Source organism: Ictidomys tridecemlineatus, chromosome X (genome assembly GCF_052094955.1).
Source record: "Ictidomys tridecemlineatus isolate mIctTri1 chromosome X, mIctTri1.hap1, whole genome shotgun sequence".
Lineage (NCBI taxonomy): Eukaryota > Metazoa > Chordata > Mammalia > Rodentia > Sciuridae > Ictidomys > Ictidomys tridecemlineatus.
The window spans coordinates 42,955,531-42,974,851 of record NC_135493.1 but is presented as its reverse complement, the minus strand read 5'-3'; the positions used below and the strand labels follow the sequence as shown (position 1 = coordinate 42,974,851).

General features: G+C 35.6%; 1 protein-coding gene across 1 annotated transcript in view; it reads left to right on the top strand.

Moving 5' to 3' along the window:
- Window positions 1-19,321, top strand: part of Il1rapl2 (interleukin 1 receptor accessory protein like 2) — a 1,069,701-nt gene that overhangs the window by 172,784 nt on the left and 877,596 nt on the right. The window lies entirely within an intron of this gene.

Genomic DNA, 19,321 nt, shown 5'->3' with positions numbered 1-19,321 from the left:
CCAAATAAAACCTGGATATCATAGAAAGGTCTCTCATGAAGATGTTGGATTTTAGGTTGATCTTGATTTTATGTGAATTCACTTCAGCACCTATAAGGTATTAAACCTATTTTCAGAAAATACCCAATTGATAATTATTTTGAAGATGTGATAAGTCTTATTCATTGAAGAAGTGTTTATTTACCACACCTCATGTGTCAGGTACTGTTATAGGGACTGAACTTATGAAACTTTTTCTTTGAAAATGGAAAAAAAACACTGCCCTCATGGAGCTCACATTTCAGTATGGGAGACAGAAGATTACCAAGATAAATAAGTAAAATATATATTACAAAGTGAGAATGCTAAAAACAAAACACTCAAGGAAGGGCTTTGAAATGTCTGAGTGAACCTTTACAATAAAGGGGCAAGAAGAGACCTCACTGAGAAGGCTTAACATGAAGACAGTTGAAAGATCAAGTCATGAGGATATCATGGAGAAGAATATTGCAAGTAGAGGGAACTTTAAATGCAAAGGCCCTGAGGTGGGAGCATGTCTGGTGTATTTGAGGAACAGCAATGAGGCCAGTGTGTTCAGAGGGGAGGGACTGAGTATGCATAAGAAAACATGAAGTCATAGAGATGACCAGCTAAGTCCTGATAAAAACCTTGATCTTTTCGAGACAGAAATCTTAAAAAGAGAGAGACAGGAGTGTGGAGGTCTAACTGAAATTTTAATAAGAACATTCATGTTGCAATGTTTGCAAATGACCAAAGAGAGCAAGGAAAGACAGAGACCAGTTAGTAATCTTGATGTGAAGATATGGTATTTTTATGTGGTAATAGGTAATAGGTAATAGAGTTCTTGAGATTTTTCCTGATGGATTGAGTATAGAATACAAGAGAACAAAAAAATCAGTATGTTTTGAGCTGCATGACTGGAAGTATGGTGTCTATGCTTAGTGAAATGGGGAAGGCTACAAGAGGAGGTTCAGATTTGACAAACATCAGAGCTCTACTTTGAGCATGTTCAATTTGAGGTGCCTACTCAATATGTAAGAGCAATATTATGTAGCCTCTAAATGTATGAATTTGGATTTGAGAGATATTCTAAGTGGGTATATAAATTTGAGATTCACAAACAAATAGATGGTATTTAAAGCCATGAGCTAGGATGAGACCACTTAAGGAATTAGTATACTAATAAAGAAGAAAGAGGTCTTGTAACATAAGAAGTTGCAAAATAACATGCATGGGAGCTGGGGTTGTGGCTCATGGGCAGCACTTGCCTAGCTGCATGAGGCACTGGGTTTGATCCTCAGCACTACATAAAAATAAATAAATAAAATAAAGGCATTGTGTTCATCTACAACTAAAAAAATTGAAAAAAATAGCATGCATGGCTCATTTGTCCTTTTATTGATCGTGACTGAATGTTTTCCCTCATTTGGAAGAAAGAAAAAATTAAAAATGGGGACTCTCAAGAAATTAGAAGGGAAATCAGTAGAGTAGAGGTAGGAGACCAAGGGGGAAAGAGGAAAGGAGGGAATGAGAAATAAGAGTGGAATAAAGTTGACTCAATAATGCTATATGTATGTATGAACACATCACAATGAATTTCACTTTTATGTAAAATTATAAGGCACCAATGGAGAAAAAATATATATTAATATTCATTTTTTTAGAGAGAGATTTTTTTAATATTTATTTTTTTAGTTTTTGGTGGACACAACTTCTTTATTTTATTTTTATGTGGTTCTGAGGATCAAACCCAGCACCCCACGCATGCCAGGCGAGCGTGCTACAACTTCAGCCACATCCCCAGCCCCTAATATTCTTTTCATTCATTCATTCATTCATTCAGGAAGACCAGACCAATAGAGAAAGGAGAGCAGGTGGAGAAGAAGAAAAAGGGAAGTGCCAGAGAATGTATGGAGCAAATTATGTTGTAAACATATGAATATGTTGCAGTGAATCCCACTAATATATATAATTATAATGCTCTAATAAAACATTAAAAATAACATTCATATAATTATCTCTTTTATTGAGAAAAATTTTCTAAAAAGAAGAATGGAAGTATATATACCAGAATCATCTCTGGGTACTAAGGATATTGGTGATTCTCATTTTATTCTTTTATGTTTTCCCATATTTCCCATATTTTCTTTAATGAAAATGGATTACTTTTATAAATATAAAGCAGAATTAAACAATAAATACTACTAAGAAGACTTTTATCTAGTCATTTTCTAATGTCTAAAATATTTATTTGTGCATATGCTCCCCCACTCACATAAACAAATACACACAGAGGAAACATAACCACAAAGGGTTATTTGAATAAAATTACATATGACATGATTAGGGCTTGGCATCAAGGACTGATAATACAGACATTTTTGTCCTTGCATAGAATTAAATTAATACAACTTTGATAAAATACATCTGGACAGTAAAGAATAGGAAGGACCTGGCAACAGTTAAACCTAACAAAAGTACATCCAACCAGAATAGATTGGAACCCTTAGGGGTGACCCCAAATCGCATCCTTTGGGAAAAGAGAAGTGATTGAACTCTTGTTCCACACTCTTGTGACATTCTTTTCCCTGGAGGCCTTTTTGCTTCTTCTAGCAGCTTCCATTCAGGGAACAGGGTATCTGCTAGTTCAGTGAGCTATGATTAAATGTTAATAACATACTCTTGGCTAATTTTTCACACATAGGAAAGCATATCATCTTATCATGTTGAGTTTTGAGTTTTATTTTATTTATTTTTTTTAAAGAGAGAGTGAGAGAGGAGAGAGAGAGAGAGAGAGAGAGAGAGAGAATTTTTAATATTTATTTCTTATTTCTCGGCGGACACAACATCTTTGTTGGTATGTGGTGCTGAGGATCGAACCCGGGCCGCACGCATGCCAGAGGAGCGCGCTACCGCCTGAGCCACATTCCCAGCCCCGAGTTTTGAGTTTTAAAGTTCAGATAATTCCTATTTTTTAACACAGAAACTTGAGGAGTTCTCTGTATTCTCTCCCTCTTTCCATTTGATTATAATAAGGATTTCCTTCCTCCCTTCCCTCGTGGTGACTCAGACATAGCTAAAGGGGACTTTTCTCAAACTTCTTTTTGGAAAAGAGAAAAAAGTCAGTGTTTGGCCTGAGGTCAAACAGAGAATATTTTAGCTAAGATGCAGGGTGGTTGATGCAGTTATGAGTGACTGAAAATGGAATTGTAATGGAAAAGATATTTGCATTTTGAACTGTAGCATTTGGTGCTGTGAATGTTAGCACTTTGTTAAAAGGGTATACATGCATGGTCAGTTTTCAAAGCAGAACGTTGGAAAATTGGTACAGAAATTTATTTTGCATATAGCTGCCTTTCCATTAAGTAGTAAGTGTAATCTTCTACCTGATGATATGATGATTTATTTTACTTCTTTCTTTTCTTCCTAAGAGCATGCTGACTGACCCAACCCCCAAATTTCATCATAAAAATGAAAAATGTTACTGTCTTGTTGATTCCAAAGATCAGCATGCTTCTGCCAATATTGTATTAATTTTGGTAATTTTTATCAAAGTCAGAATAACAGTAGAATTTACATTCACTCCCAGCCTCCTGCTCTGACATATATACAACATACATGTGAGCACACACACCCCAGTGCACACACAACACATGTTAAAGGAAAAAAAGACTTTTAACTTTCTAACATTAAACAAAGAGATTGAGTCCCAAGACAGCCCACACTTGCATATGAATTTTGATCAGCAGTGTAATCAAAGGCATCAGGTTATATTTGTTCAACTGTAAATCTTTATGTGTTTGTTCTCATGGTAACCAGTGTGACAGACATTGAAGTCAGACAGATCTTGACCCAAATTTACTACTTGGACAACTTGAGTGAAGACATTTATTGCTTTAAAGTCTGTTTCCTTGCCTACTGTGTTAGAATAATACCTTCTTTTTTAGGGCTTTTGTGAGGATTAAACAAGAAATTGTATATAATATGTCTAGGACATATAATATGTCTAGGACATAATAATTTGAAACATATGGCATATTAAACATTTTATCTCTTATTACCATTGTAGTTGTTATAACCCTATTTCTTTGTAATACAAGTATTCTCTTGAATGAACCAGAGACTTGAATGTCAAACAAGCCCTATGACAGGAAAAAGGTAGAATTTCTAGGGCAAGCTACCCAGTGGAACATCAGTTGTAACTAAAAGAAATGAACCAAAGGAGGAATCTGAGAGAGAGCTAGAAGAATCTGTCATTTACTTAATAAGTTAAAAAAAAGTTAGGAGGTTTGCCCGAGATGAAACAGACATAAATATTATACGTTGCCCCTGAGAGTATAAGAGCCAAGCCACAACTAAAATTTGTTGTCAGACCAAAGGTGAGAATAAACCATTGATAACTTGGCCTGAACATCCTACACCCATTTCCTCATTTTGTCTTCGTTTAGGTACTATGACTGGGAGGAACAACATAGTTATTAAGAGCCTGAGATGTAGAAACAGTCTGGGGCCAAAGCCTAAGTATTACCTAAGAGCTACAGATTTTAGGAAATCCACTTCATCTTTATGTGTAAAATAGGGATAATAATAATATTATCTGCCACATAGAGTTGTGATAATTGATTTGTCTTTGGTAAAGTGTTTTGAAAAGTGCCTATTATGCCGACATTCCTATACAACATCATTAAATAAAAACAATGAAAGGTACTTTGAAAATAGATAATTAGTAGGCTTCACCTAAGGTCAAAGAGATAGGATTCTATTTCAATGCTTTCCCAATACCATCAGCTTTTAGCAAAGAGCTTCCCTTTAAAGCTAATTGCCAAATTGCTGGGATCTTATATATTTAGTTGATTGAAGTTTGTTTGTATATGTGTGTACATGCATGTGTATGTATGTATGTGTGAAATTAGATTCCCCTCTTCTGTTTTTATTAGAAATGCACATATAAAAATGGATGTGGTCTTTGAGTACACAAGGGAAAAATCCAAAGAAACGTTTCTTTTTAAATTTTCTGAATTGGTCTTGGATTTTATTTATTTTTGTTGTTGTGATGATGATGATGATGATGATGATGATGATGATGGAGGACCTGGGATTAAACCCAGGGGTGCTTAACCACTGAGCCACATCCCCAGCCCTTTTTATATTTTGATACAGGTCTCACTAAGTTGTTTAGGGCCTTGATAAGTTGCTGAGGCTGACCTTAAACTTGTGACCCTCCTCCTTCAGCCTTCTGAGCTACTGGGATTACAGACGTGTGCTACCATGTCCAGCTGGTCTTGCTTTTTTTAAAAAAATATTTATTTATTTATTTTTTAGTTTTCGGCAGACACAACATCTTTGTTTGTATGTGGTGCTGAGAATCGAACCCGGGCTGCACGCATGCGAGGCGAGTGCGCTACCGCTTGAGTCACATCCCCAGCCCCTGGTCTTGCTTTTTAAAAGAAAAATACTGCTGAACTTTTGCTTAAGAAATTATGAATACAGTAGTATTTCTGAAATTTACTACTCTTTGCTTTTCTTGGACTGGAGTTAAATTTATATTGGTAAGCACATGTAACTGAAGGCTACCACCTCCTACTCCCTGTAGTAGGGCAACTGTGAATGGAGAAGTGTGAACAACCCTTAGAAACACATATTTTTGAATTATAGAGTCATATTAGAGTTATGACTTAGAGTCATATTTTTATGACTTGCATTTTTGATTTAATTCTGATTTCTGTGGAAGAACCTCATGACTATCCTATGAAAGATATTTTAGAAATGACCACTTACTTGTAATAGTGAGACTAAGAATCCATTCTTTCTTGTGTTTATCTTTGCAGCTTCAGTCAAACTAAAACTGGGGCAATGTCTTTTGTAGAAATAGAAATTGAAAGTACTTGCATCAATGGTATTGATCTTGGAGATCTACTCTCCCCATTCTTTCCTGAAAATATGTATCTTCTCTTTCTGAATGGCAGTCAGATATATTCTCCAAAAAGTGTTGCCCATTCACGGCATATCATCTAGATTAATTACTTCAGAGCTCTATAAAACTAATTTCCAAATATTTGGTGACTTACCAAGGCTATTCAGGTTCTGATTTTTAGCTAGGCCTTGTTCTTTTTATAAGAGTTGGGGTGAGTATGTTGTGAGAAATGACCTTCTGCATTGGCATGGTCAGAGGAATCTTGGTGGCTTAGTATTTATTGGTCAGTTAACTGGAATTCAAACCAGTAAAATTCTTTAATCAAGCATTTGTAGTAGTACTCATAAATATGTCAGTGTTTTATTAAAGAAAAGGAGTTAGATGCCAGTGATCCTAGTGAATTGGGAGACTGAGACAGGAGGATTAAAAGTATGAGGCCAGCCTCAGCAACTTAGTGAAACCCTGTCTGAAAATAAAAATTGCTGGGGACTTAGCTAAGTGGTAAAGCACCCCTGGGTTCAATCTCCAGTACCAAAAGGGGGAGATTAGGGGAAAGACTGGACTCAATTTGCCCTACTGTGATAGGGAGGGCCTGGATATCAAGGATTCTAAGCCCATATTTCAAAGCTTAAATAATTTAAAGGAAAAGGTAGAAATAATATTACCTCTTATTTGAATAATTCCTGTCTGGCTGGCCTTCCTGCCTCCTCCTCCATGTTTCCCTCTCTCCTTCCCCTCCCCTGCCCTCCTTGCAGTTCCTATCAGACATAGAACAGATTCTATTTTCATTGGTTTGGGTATATTTTTCCCATAGTATAACATCATCATTATGAATAACATTGTTGGACACTTATTATATACTAGATATTGTTCTAAGTGCCTTGCATGTGTTGACTAATCTTCATAACTGAGGCAATTACAATTTATTATTGTTGCTGAGGCACAGAGACACAACGTGCCCAATGTCTCTGAACCAGTAAATGGTCTAGCCAATATTCAGACCTAGAGGATCTGGTCCCATAATCTGTGATTATAACTGCTGTGCTATCAGTTATCAAATTCAAAAGGTAAATATGAAAAGATGACACAAATAAATCATTATTGTCAGTCAGGACAAGATCCATTTTTTACTTTTGCTTTTAAGTAGAGCACTGAACAATTGACAATCTCTCAGGTGACATATGGATTTGTGTCTTAAATATGGATATTTAATTAAGAGTGAGGCTGTTTAGTGATTCAGAGTGAGGCTGTCAACATGTTATATGTTTAAAAGATGGCTGGCCAGTGCTTGGAGTTTAGTCTGTTGACTTATAACTAGTCTTATTGGATGTCAAATGAGTGACCTTGGCAGGTAGTATTTGGATTGAGAATATTCATTTGCCAGGTATACCCTGTATTTTTTCCTTTCCTTTTTAAAACTACCCAGGATTCATCTAGAAGTTTCTGTAATGTGAGATGCATTTTATATTTTTTTTCTGAATACCTAATACATTTCAGAAAATTAGAACCAGTGAGTTGGCGGGGACCATTCATCAGCTGCAACATCAGATGCTGATTTTTCACTGACTTGCAGGCTCTTTGCTTTACCATTTCAAAGCATAAGAGAACTCCAAACCATTTTTGTGGCTTGGAGTGTCCCTGGAAGTTGATTCATGTTCTCATTGCAATTTCTTTTACATTGCATTTTGGCATAATGCCTTTGACTAAAAGGGATATTTTTCTAATGTCTTTGATTTAATTTAGAAACAATTAAACTGATGTTTTCCAACTTATATCCAAAACAGAAAATACATGTAGTTAAGAAGACAGGGATTTCTAATGAAAATGCTGACAAAGTCTCATTAATGCTAAGGTTTTGAACATCTTGCCATTCAGTAAAGTAGTATTTTTGTGTCCTGTAAAATACCAAACATCTGCTTGCAATGAGCGTACTTAACACCTTTTGGGTTTCTATTCAGCTAAGCTGATGCACCTGGGAATGAGCAAAACTTCAGATAACACAGGCAAAAAGTATTAAACAAGGCATTTTTACTTGAAAACTATTTTCTAAGCATGATAGAACCCAGGGTGCAAATTAAAAACACCATTCAAAAACATGGTGGCAACATGTTTTTGAATGGTGCAAAACCCGCTCACAGGTTTGAGAGCCAGCATTGGGGCTGTAAACTAAGAATGGTTAAAAATTAAGAGTTAAAACTTATAACACATGCCTTTTTCAACACCGGAATATAACACCACCTAACTAGTCTCCCTATATCACCCTTTTCACCCACTCTAATTATTTCCTATAATTGCTACCAAAATCCTTCTTCAAGAACAGCTCAAATGATGTCTCTCCCTGACTTAGAAACAATTTTCTACACATTGTACCACATATTCTACTGAAAAGGATTTGAACTTCTTTATCAATGTTCATGCAATGTACCCTCAAACTCCTCTTAGTAAGCTTGATGCCAGGGGCACTTTACCACTGAGCTACATCCTCAGCCCTTTTTATTTTTTATTTTGAAAGAGGGTTTTGCTAAGTTGTTGAGGGTCATGCTAAATTGCTGAGTCTGGCCACAGTTTCCTGACTCACTTGGATCACAGATGTACACAACTGCACCTGGCTCCAAACTAATCTTTTAGCCTTCTTATATTTTCATCCCAATATATGTCATACCTATATTCAGTGATTCTATACTGGAATTGATGGCATTGGGAATTCTATTGGTGTGTTTTTGTCATCAAAATCAGTGAAGGATAATATGGATATTTAATGATTAAGAGTGAGGCTGTTTAGTGATTCAGAGTGAGGCTGTCAAGCCTTAAAACAGAACCTTCACTATTTCAGAATTATCTGACCAAAACTGCCCATAGAAGTCTTGTTTAGAAACCAGAAGTTTCTAGCTAAACCTGGTTGTTTTGGGGTCTCCAGAAACCATGTATGCTTCCCCAATAATACCTCTTTGCTTCAGTCTTCCCTCTCTTTGCTAAACTTCCTCTTTATTCAGGATTGTTTGTCATATTCTCATCAATATTCGGAGTCTAGCATTTCTATTGCAGCCTTTCTTGAATTCTACCTAGAAATTTATTCTCCCTCTATTATGGTTTAAATGTGGTGTTCTTCAAAAGCTCACATGTGAGACAATGCAAGAAGGTTTGGGTTATAGCCTAGCCTTAACCTAATCAGTGAATTAATTCCTGATGGGTTTAACTGAGTGGTGACTAGAGGCAGGTGGAATGTGGCTGGAGGAAGTGATTCACCTGGGGCTTTGCTCTGCTACACTGTTCTACCATGGTGTTCGGCCTCACCTTGAGCCCTGAGGAATGGAGCCTGCTTTCTGTGGACTGAGACCTCTGAAATCCTGAGCCCCCAAATAAATTTTTCCTCCTTTAAAATTATTCTGGTCAGGTGTTTTAGTCACAGCAGTGAAAAAGCTGACTAAAACACCCTCCTTCCTACCAGAGTTGCTGAGCATACTGTGGTGTAGAAGTACTAACATGAGGATCAAGATCACATAAAATATTACCACTAACTAAATGTATGACATGGGGCAAATGGTTTATCTTCTCTGGGCCATTTCAAAAAATGAAATGATAGGATTGAAATTGACATTTCTTAAGGTTCCTTCTTGTTCTGCTAATTTGCTGTAAATCCCTTTTCACATATCTTCTTTTATTTTCATCAGTCTAGGATTGTTAGATCTCTTAACATAGCATTTTGTATATGATGTGCATCAAAAAGTTGTTGATCTGACCAGTCCAGAGAATTTTATACTCTTTGCTTTTTGTCAGAGATGACACTGGCCATTGATTGAGCAAATTCATTATACTTAATCCAGTACCCATGTATGTATGTATGTATGTATGCATATATGTATGTATGTATGTATGTATGGGCTATGGAAAGGGCAAGGATGGTTTTGCTAAAGTCACTTAATAAGTTAAGTAAGAGCCAATCATGGATAATTAATGTTGGGGTATTTATTAGCATTACCTAACATTTATAGAAAACATCACACATTAAATGAATTCAAAAGAATGTAGTAGATTCTGGTTTTTGTAATATGCAGAAAGACCTTCTCTGACAAAGAAGCAATAATTATAAAAGATATATCACATATGTTTATAATCCTGTGATCTGAAGCAGTCTGTTTGTCTTAAAATTAGAAGTTTTGTAGGCTTCAAACGTGTTCAACTGGCACTTGCTTTGATATAATAGTTCCCTTAGAGATTGACTGGAATCACATCCATGCTGTCCAGATGTGCATTCACAGCTGTGATTCTGCATTATGATGTACAGGCACAATGCAAAGTACCTCATTTGCATAATCTTTCCCAGATGCAGGGTTTTTCTTAAGCCTTCCTCAAGGATTGTCACTAAACCTGAGCATCAAGGCTTGTCTTCTGTTTGAATCTCAGAACTACCTCAGCTGTTAACTTGGTGAAGCCAATCAGGTTGTCAGCTGATATTTCTCTAGTGTTGCCACTTTCATTGAAAGATTTGGACACATGCTGAGTCATTGCTTTCCAATTTTTTCTTTTAAGAAGTCATATAAATGTATTATTTGATTCTTATGACACCCAGGATTTTACCCCAAGAGCCAATCTACTTTGAGGCGAAGAGTTGAGTTTGGCTCTGGTTACCATCTCCTTCTAGTAGGTGATGAAATTATCGTAATTAGTGACTTTTTGGATTCATAGGGCTCCTGTTTTTTTTCTTTTCTTTTGTACTTGCTCCCCAAGTAACCTAAGCCTTTTCTGCATATCATGGCCAATGTTTTAGAAAATTAAAAATAGCACAAGAATTTCTATTGCATGTTTAGAGCCTATGTATATATTTATGAGAGAGAGAGAGAGAGAGAGAGAGAGAGAGAGAGAGAGAGAGAGATAGATCACCACATTATAGCTGGAGAAATTGTGGCATATAAGGATGAAATAAATTATCTAAGGTAAATGTCAAAGTTAGAATTCAAATCAAGGCAATTTTTCTCCAGAGTCTATGTATTTAACCACTAACCTACAATGGAATAATTGAAATTGTAAAGTGGGAGATACAAAACAGGTAACCAAGGACGCAAGACTCTGAACCTCTCAGGCCATTTCAATCACAGTCATCCCACTTTTCTCTTTTCTACAATGAATTTTACTGTGAACTGTTGCTTGAAGAAAGGATTCCTTTGCTAAATATGTGAGAAACTGAAAATATAGTCTTCAGGGAATCCTAAATGACTAGGTCTCCTGGGGGCAGTGTTGAAAACTTGATTCTTGGAAATAGATATTTTATTTATTCATCTATACAGGAAGCATGCAGAGATTTACTCAGTTTCTGGTTGTTTGCAAATTTATGGGCTGATAAGCAGGTGTGTAGCTGTGGTCTCTACAATTATTGGGAAAGGCCAGGATGCTATTGAATATGGCAAAGGATGCTTTACATAAAGAGATAAATTTATGGATTTCTCTCTTATCAGTTGGTATGATTGACAGTGAAGTACTTTAAGAGGAATTGAAGGTCAGGGAAGCTTACAACTCCAACTGGGAGTGGGACTGAATGTCTAACTCTGTACCTATCATCTCTGTGTAGTAAATAGTATTTGTTATCTGCATAACACATCCTTTCCCTGTTCATGCTGTGTATTTTTCTTTCAACCCCTCCAACATGTCATTTCAAGAAGACATATGCACTCAGACACGGGGTGCATGCCTGTCATCCCAGCAGCTTGGGAGGCTGAGGCAGGAGGATAGTGAGTTCAAAGACAGCCTCAGCAAAAGCAAGATGCTAAGCAACTCAGTGAGACACTGTCTCTGAATAAAATACAAACTAGGGCTGTGGATGTGGCTCAGTGGTCGAGTGCCCCTGAGATCACTCCCTGGTTACCACCCCCCCAAAAGAAGACATATGCAAAACTTGAGAATCTATACAACGAAACGACACCTGAAATTCATAACACTGAGTCCAGTGTCAAGTCTAAGAGGCAAAGAAGGTTTCCAATGGAGCCAAAGATTCTAGGCAGCTTCTTTTCAGCTGGAGTTATATTCTAACCAGAGGAATTATCATTTTAATTCTAGTCTTTGGACTCAATAGAATTATCACATTTTATCCTGGAGTGCACAGTCCTCTTCAATTTTATACAAGTCAGTGGATCTAGAGTTTTTTATGGATTGTTGTATTTATTATTTATTATTTCCCTTGTTGTTTGCATCAAGAATAAGCAAAGTTGTCTCATACACACACACACACACACACACATTATATATATGTATATACTTTAATTTTGAAGGATAAGGTGTGTCATGTACCTTTAGCTATTGGAAGTTCAGCCAATGCTTTGGAAGATATGAAATTAAAGTACTGAAATTCATAACCATAGATATGCATTAAAAATGTAAAGGAAGTCATTTTTTCAAGTCAGGAGTTTAGTTTGATATTCTATGTATGGACACTACATGTTGTATTCAATGAGTAATAAAGAAATCTAAGTGAAAAAAATGATAGACATTAGTCATCCTATGTTTTAGGTAGCCATTTAAATTCTGAAGAAGTTTAATGGAGCATTAATGATCTGCACCACCACTACCACCACTATCATAATGACAACTACAATTTAGTATTTATTCTTTCTCTCATACCATTTATAATATCATTTGATTAACATAGAAATCCTAGTAGTTAAATTCTATTGTGAACTAAATTTTCTGGATGGGGAACTAAGGATTAGATATTTTAAGTAACTTTCCTAAAGTCTTACAACTAGTAAATGGTCAGATTCAAAGCCAAAACATATGACTGAAGTACATGTACTTAGCTATTATGCTCTGCTACATTCTTTTTTAGAGAGAAATTTATTGAGAAGCTTCACCTAACTTATCACCATACAAAGGAAATTAGGTTTCTGAAATGCAGATAACTCATTCACTATAAATTCTAAGGCAAGTGCTGTATAGGACATCATGTATATTTTGAGCTTTTGTTTTTTTAACCTAAGGAGAAAACACAATATCTCCATGATCCCTTCTTCTTTCTCCACTGTCTTTAGGTTTTTCCTTATTGAAAAAGCTGCATCCTTAAGGAACTCTGAGCTGTAGGGCCTTCTAAATTTACCTTTTAAACTCAAGTTTTAATTAGTGTAACTTTACTCCCCCACACCTTTTATTTTACCAAACATAACTCCCCTCCAGAAGAGTGTCAACACCAGAGATGTTGGGCAGAAGCCCAGTAGGGGGTGACTGCAGTGTTATTTATCAGTTTATAGGCAGCAGAATAAAGTATATGTGATAATTGATTTACTTTTCATCAGCCTTTGAGGCTGATAACTCAATTAGCATGTCAGATACTGACTATATACTTCTTTCAAAAAATCCTCAAAGGTGATTTTTTTTATTTCATATTAGATAAGGTGTGAGAGGTATTTTTTGTTGTTGCTTATATTTTATAAAAGGTTCTTATTTCCTTTGACTATTCTCAACAGAGGAAGTCATGTTACCTTAATAGCTGGATTTCTTTCTTCTTTTTAATCTGAGTGTTTCAAGAAAGAATGGTGATATTTTGAAGCAGGCAGATAAGGAAATAAGAATTTTAAAATCTTGGGAGAAATAATTTTGATTCCCTTTTCACCAGCTGAGAGGGAGCAAGAGAGAATGCATTCATCTGGTTTGCAGGGCTGCCTGTGCTCAGTAGCACAAATTGCTGGATTGGGGGAAGGGCCAGAGTGTTGATGAGCAAAAATATGATCCAGGCCTGAGTTATGACTTTAAGACAGTGGATTTTGATTGGGCATAATCATCAGAAAAAAAAATTGAGCATACATGCTTCTGCATACATATTACGTGCATAAGAAAACACAAAGAACATCAGAGACATATAATATTTTATTCTTATACCCTGTGGATCACTTTTATAACTGCAGGGTAAATGCAACCCACTTTGAAGACCACTGACCTAGGAGTTATATCTTGTGTGACCTGGGCAAATCCCTTAGATGATTAGAACTTCAATTTTCCGTATAATATGACAGAGAGAGACTAAAGTACATTTTCATGTTTCATTTTATATTTATTATTTGAATGCCCTTTTCCTTGGAGATTCCCATAGACTTATTTCAGGATAAGATTTTAGCTGCTCCTTGAGTAGCAGTTTGAGACAGCTTATTATTGAAGAATGAGAATAATATTTGTTCCAATTAGATGCTGTCCAACAGTATTTGCACATTTTTATTTATATGCCTGATTATTTTAATATGGCTAAAATACAACTTACTAAATTAATATAGTATCACAATTTGTTTCCCTTATAATTTTTGCTGTATTTCCACTCAATCATTCCCTCATGTCCTTTGTTAAACCACTTAGAGATATGCGTTGATATAGTGGTTTTAACAATGGAATTTATTTTGTTCAGATATAAAGCCCTTCTACAAAAGATAGTACCAAAATTCAATAAATCAAGCTGTCAGTTATTTGGTTAAGTGATTAGTGGATAAAGATTGATTCTGCCATGTTAAAGGTAATCTGGGCTTTAGCAGACTTGTTTGTGAGGTCCATCTCTGCTACACTTTCCAAGTTTAAATCACAGAGACATATAATTCTTAGTTTGCCTATAAAATATGAAAGCCTATGTACATATTAAATTTCCTTTTCTAAAATCCTATGAAAACAATACCCTCTATACCATAGACAAAAGGGAAATCTTGTGTATTTCAACGTTTAAACAAAAATAGTTCAATTTTGTTGATTAAATTAATAGGTTACTTTTTAGTAATGTTTTGAGATGGTGAGACTAATCCTTATTCTTCACATGTCCACTATAAAGACATTATAGAAAAACTTTAGGATGCCAATGGGAAATAAAATTTTCTAGTCTTGGAAAAGTGAAAAATATTTGGGTTTACAGAATCAAGAAAACAACTTAATATGTGTACCTGTTCCTTCTCATATCCATATAATAATGTTTTTATAGTGTAGTTTCCTTCTGTAATAATATTTAACAATCATGTTTCCTTGATGAATTTTAAGTAATTTTCATTAGTGCCTATTAAATGAGCATTGATTAATTTACCATTCAGAACCCATTCACTTTTCTTTTGAAACCATACCTTTATTTCAGCTTTGTAGGTCACCCAAACCCACTCTTAGCCTATATGTGTATGGTAGAAACATGATATAGTTCTAAGTCAGTTATAGTCTTATGTTCCAGTATGCTTCAATGATTAGTTGAAGGATGAGTCATATGACCCAAGAAGGGCAAATGAGATTTTAGTGCACACTTCTGATAAAGAGATTTGTACTCTTGTCAATGGACTTGAAGTTGTGTACATGTAAACTCTGGAGTTACTATAGCCATCTTGCAACTATATCGGACAAATTTGAAATGGATAAGAACAAAGGCTAAAGTCAAAAAATGAGGGATGTGTTCTTGAAAACACTGTTTGAGTCATCAATACAGATCTTCAAGTCACTTAAGAATTTTATTTTCTTTCACTTGCAACTATAAGGATATATTTTATTATTTCTGTCTAAACCCAGTGTAAGACCCAGGCTTTATATAGCCACTCTCAGTGCCCAGTCTTTCAACATGGGAGTGTGATAGGGAGGAAGGCAAGGAAGGAGAGAGAAAAATGGAACATGGTTAAACATTTTGGCCTGGATTAGCAGAATGAGTTTAAATGAAGCATATTTCTTCTCTTTGAATGGTAATTTATTTCACATTTAGTGATGCATTATTCCAGGCACTGTACTAGATACTAGATATTCAGAGTTGAAAGTTAATATAACTCTGGAGTTTACAGGGTAGTGTAGGTTAATTCCAACATACACACAAAAACACTTGTCAAGGGAATGGGAGCAAGTCTAAGAGACATCTGACCAAGATATCTTAGCTATGTCATCATAGCTGAGATCTGAAACTTAAACTCTGCTCTACAATATGAATACTATTCAGCTAAGTGGAGGAGGCCATTGCAGGCAAAGAAAATAATATGAGGCATATTCTTCAGGAGTTTCTGAGCTTTGATTTTCTTAGGTAGTAATGGTAGTGGTGATAGGGATTTATATAAAAAGTAGAAAAAAGTTTTATGTATGACTGACTAGTAGTCCTTGGGTCACTAAAACAGTAATTAAAGGACTGATACTCCTATTTAGAAATGATGTCAGTACCTAGAATGATAGAGCATAAATTTAGCTTCTCCCTAGAAGGCAAACCACATTATTTGATTGTGGGTTTTTGCCTCCAGTGTATGCCATAGATGTGATCCCTGATGCAACACAGAGTATGCCATAGATGTGATCCCTGTTCTCAAGGATGGTAGAATCTGAACTGGGCTTACTTTGATAAGAGGCAAAAGAGTAAGATTGAGGCAGCAAAATTGATATATTTCCTTGATATGTCACCAGATATATACCTCATTTGCAAGTTGTGGGCAAGTGTGTTGTATAGAATTAAAAAAATAAAAGTGTGCGATTTGAATAGGGAATAGGGAAAATTTCTGAAGATTATTCAAGTGTGTGGTGTAGTGGCTTTCAATTCTAATAAAAAGTGATGCTTCAACCTTCTCCTTTATTATGCTCTATTATGTTCTTTTACTAGCCATGCTTTTACACACTTCCACCAGCTACCTGCTAGTCTTCCTATTCCATTATTGCCCTGCTAGTTAAATGGCTTTAAATGTGTACTGAGTATCAGCAGACTCTAGGTGCCCTGAAGGAAGAAGAATTCTGCCTGGGCATTCATTCTAAATTAAGCATAAAGGTTAGTGCTCAATTGTGAACATGCTCAAATCATATTTTCAAAATACCTTACCATCTTATAGCTGATTCCAACAGCTAAGTGTTAATGCTACCCAGACTCTCATTTACTTCAGTATAAGCTGTTTACAATCAGAGTCAATGATACTTTAGAAAAGAAAAACAGCTTATAGTTGTAGATGATCAAATGATAAGTGTCTGTTAAAACACACAGTGGACTTGTGTTTGGGGAATTTAAAAATGTTTAAATCAAAGAGAACATAAAAATAGTTATAAGGAAATATAGCCTACTATGGCTCACAGAAAATAGGTGTGTTTACATTTTGGAAAATTTCCTATTTACAAAATCCAAATTGAATAAGACATATGGGCTGATTAGTTGCATTTCTGAAAGATCTAGTTGAAGAAGATCTGTTAAAATAAGTAATGCATCTTCCAATTTTAAGTGTTGGCTTTAGTAGATTATGAACTCTCTGGTGAGATGGCTAGCAAGGAAACAAAGGTCAAGTATTTAAACTAATGTCAAATGAAAAATGAAGATGAACCATCCCTGCAATTATAATGTGCTAATAGAGGAAAAGATTCAATTTGCGATTAGCAAAGCATCTGCATTCAAGAAAGCACTTGCATTTTGAAGGCTGTAGAAGGGAATCTTTGTATGTGCAATAGCAAAAGACATGACATGCTTGGGGCTGAGGATGTGGATCACTGGTAGGGCATTTACCTAGCATGCACAAGGCCCTAGGTTCAATACTAGCACCATTAAAAAAAAAAAGGACATAATATGCTTAAGTGGGCCACATAATTAGTTAAGCCATATTTTTAAAATGGTGACATAAGTGAGTTTGTGGAAAGAGAGAAAGATTTCTCTTAATAAATAATTTGGTTGATCACAGTAATGGGTATGTAGGGGAGAGTTGGAATGCTGAGAGAAGATATGCGCCACCATTTACCTTGGACGTGGGAGCAGAAATCACTCCATTGGAGTCTGCCCTATGTTCCTTTCCCTTGTGTTTCCTTCATTCTTATATGTATTTCCTTATTTATTCATTGTAAATATATATTATTATCATTTATGATGTGCATACACATCACAATATAACAAGAAGAAAATAAAAAAAAAATGTCAGGTTTCAAAGTTGGAGGAGTCTTTGCAGTAGTGCATAGTAGAGAGTAAATGACACTGTTTAAAAAGAGATAAGTTCTGGCCACATTCTTGAAGTCTTGGAGACTTCCCATTGTACATTCTGAAAGGCTCATTGGGGAACAATACCTTTAGACACTAACCTAAGAAATAGGGACAATAGGGTTACTCTGTTGATTTTAATAACAAGTTAGATGATTGACCTTTAGCCAACCTCTAAGTTTCTGTATCTTGGTCTCCTTGTTGAAAAAAGAGGATAATTCTGTAACACTGGCTGCCCTAGTCTTACATGAGATGTATTCAGGATTAATTACATTAGAGAAGTGATCAGTGGGGGCTGGGGATGTGGCTCAAGCAGTAGCGCGCTCGCCTGGCATGCGTGCGGCCTGGGTTCCATCCTCGGCACCACATACCAACAAAGATGTTGTGTCCGCCGAGAACTAAAAAATAAATATTAAAAATTCTCTCTGTCTCTCTCTCTGTCTCTCTCTGTCTCTCTGTCTCTCTGTCTCTCTGTCTCTCTCTCTCTCTCTCTCTCTCTCTCTCTCTCTCTCTCTCCTCTCTCACTCTCTCTTAAAAAAAAAGTGATCAGTGGAGCATATTAAAGCTCCTCAGAGGTAAGTACCAGTAATCAGTATGAATAACAATTCAAATGTCAGCCATAGGACTGTAATAGGGTTCATTTTAAATGGATTACTTTTTGAAAATAGGGCAAATTGTATTTTTTTTTAAAACCTGAATATTATGCAGTAGTTTTAGATTTCCAGAACAATTAAGATAGTTCAGAGAGTTCACGTATAACCCTCAGTTTCCCTATTCTAATATGGTATATTTGTAGAATATAATGATGAACCAATATTTATGTATTAAGTAGATTTTGTGTGTTATTTAGATTTTCTTAGTCTTTACCTAATGCTCTTTTTTATGTTAAACCATTTCATTTAGTCATCCTATCTACTTAGACTTTTCTTATGGTGTTGGCTTCTCACACTTTCCTTAGTTTTGATGACCTTAACATTTTCTAAATAAGATGTGACATTAACTCTACCATCTTAACAATTTTTAAGTGTATAGTTTAGTGTCATTAAGTACATTCATATTGTTGTGCAGCTATCACTAACAAAATATTTTTCACTGGGAAACCTAAAACTGTACCCATTATAAAATAACTGCTCATACACATCCCCTGGCAACCACCATTCTTTCTGTCTCTATGAATTAGACTAATTTAAGTACCTCATATAGTGGAAGCATATCACATTTGTCCTTTTGTACCTGATGTATTTCATATAAAATAATGTCCTTCAGGTTCATCCATGTTGTGCCATGTGCCCCAATTCCTTTCCTTTTAAAACCTGAATAGTATTCTATTATAAACACGCACGCATACACACACACACCCCATATTTTGCTTATACATTCTGATGTGGATGGACACTTGGGTTGCTTCCACCCCTTTGTTATTGTTTGTGAACAGTGTTGCTATAAGTGTTGGTGTGCATATATCTGTTTGAGCCCCTTCTTTTAATTGTTTTCAGTCT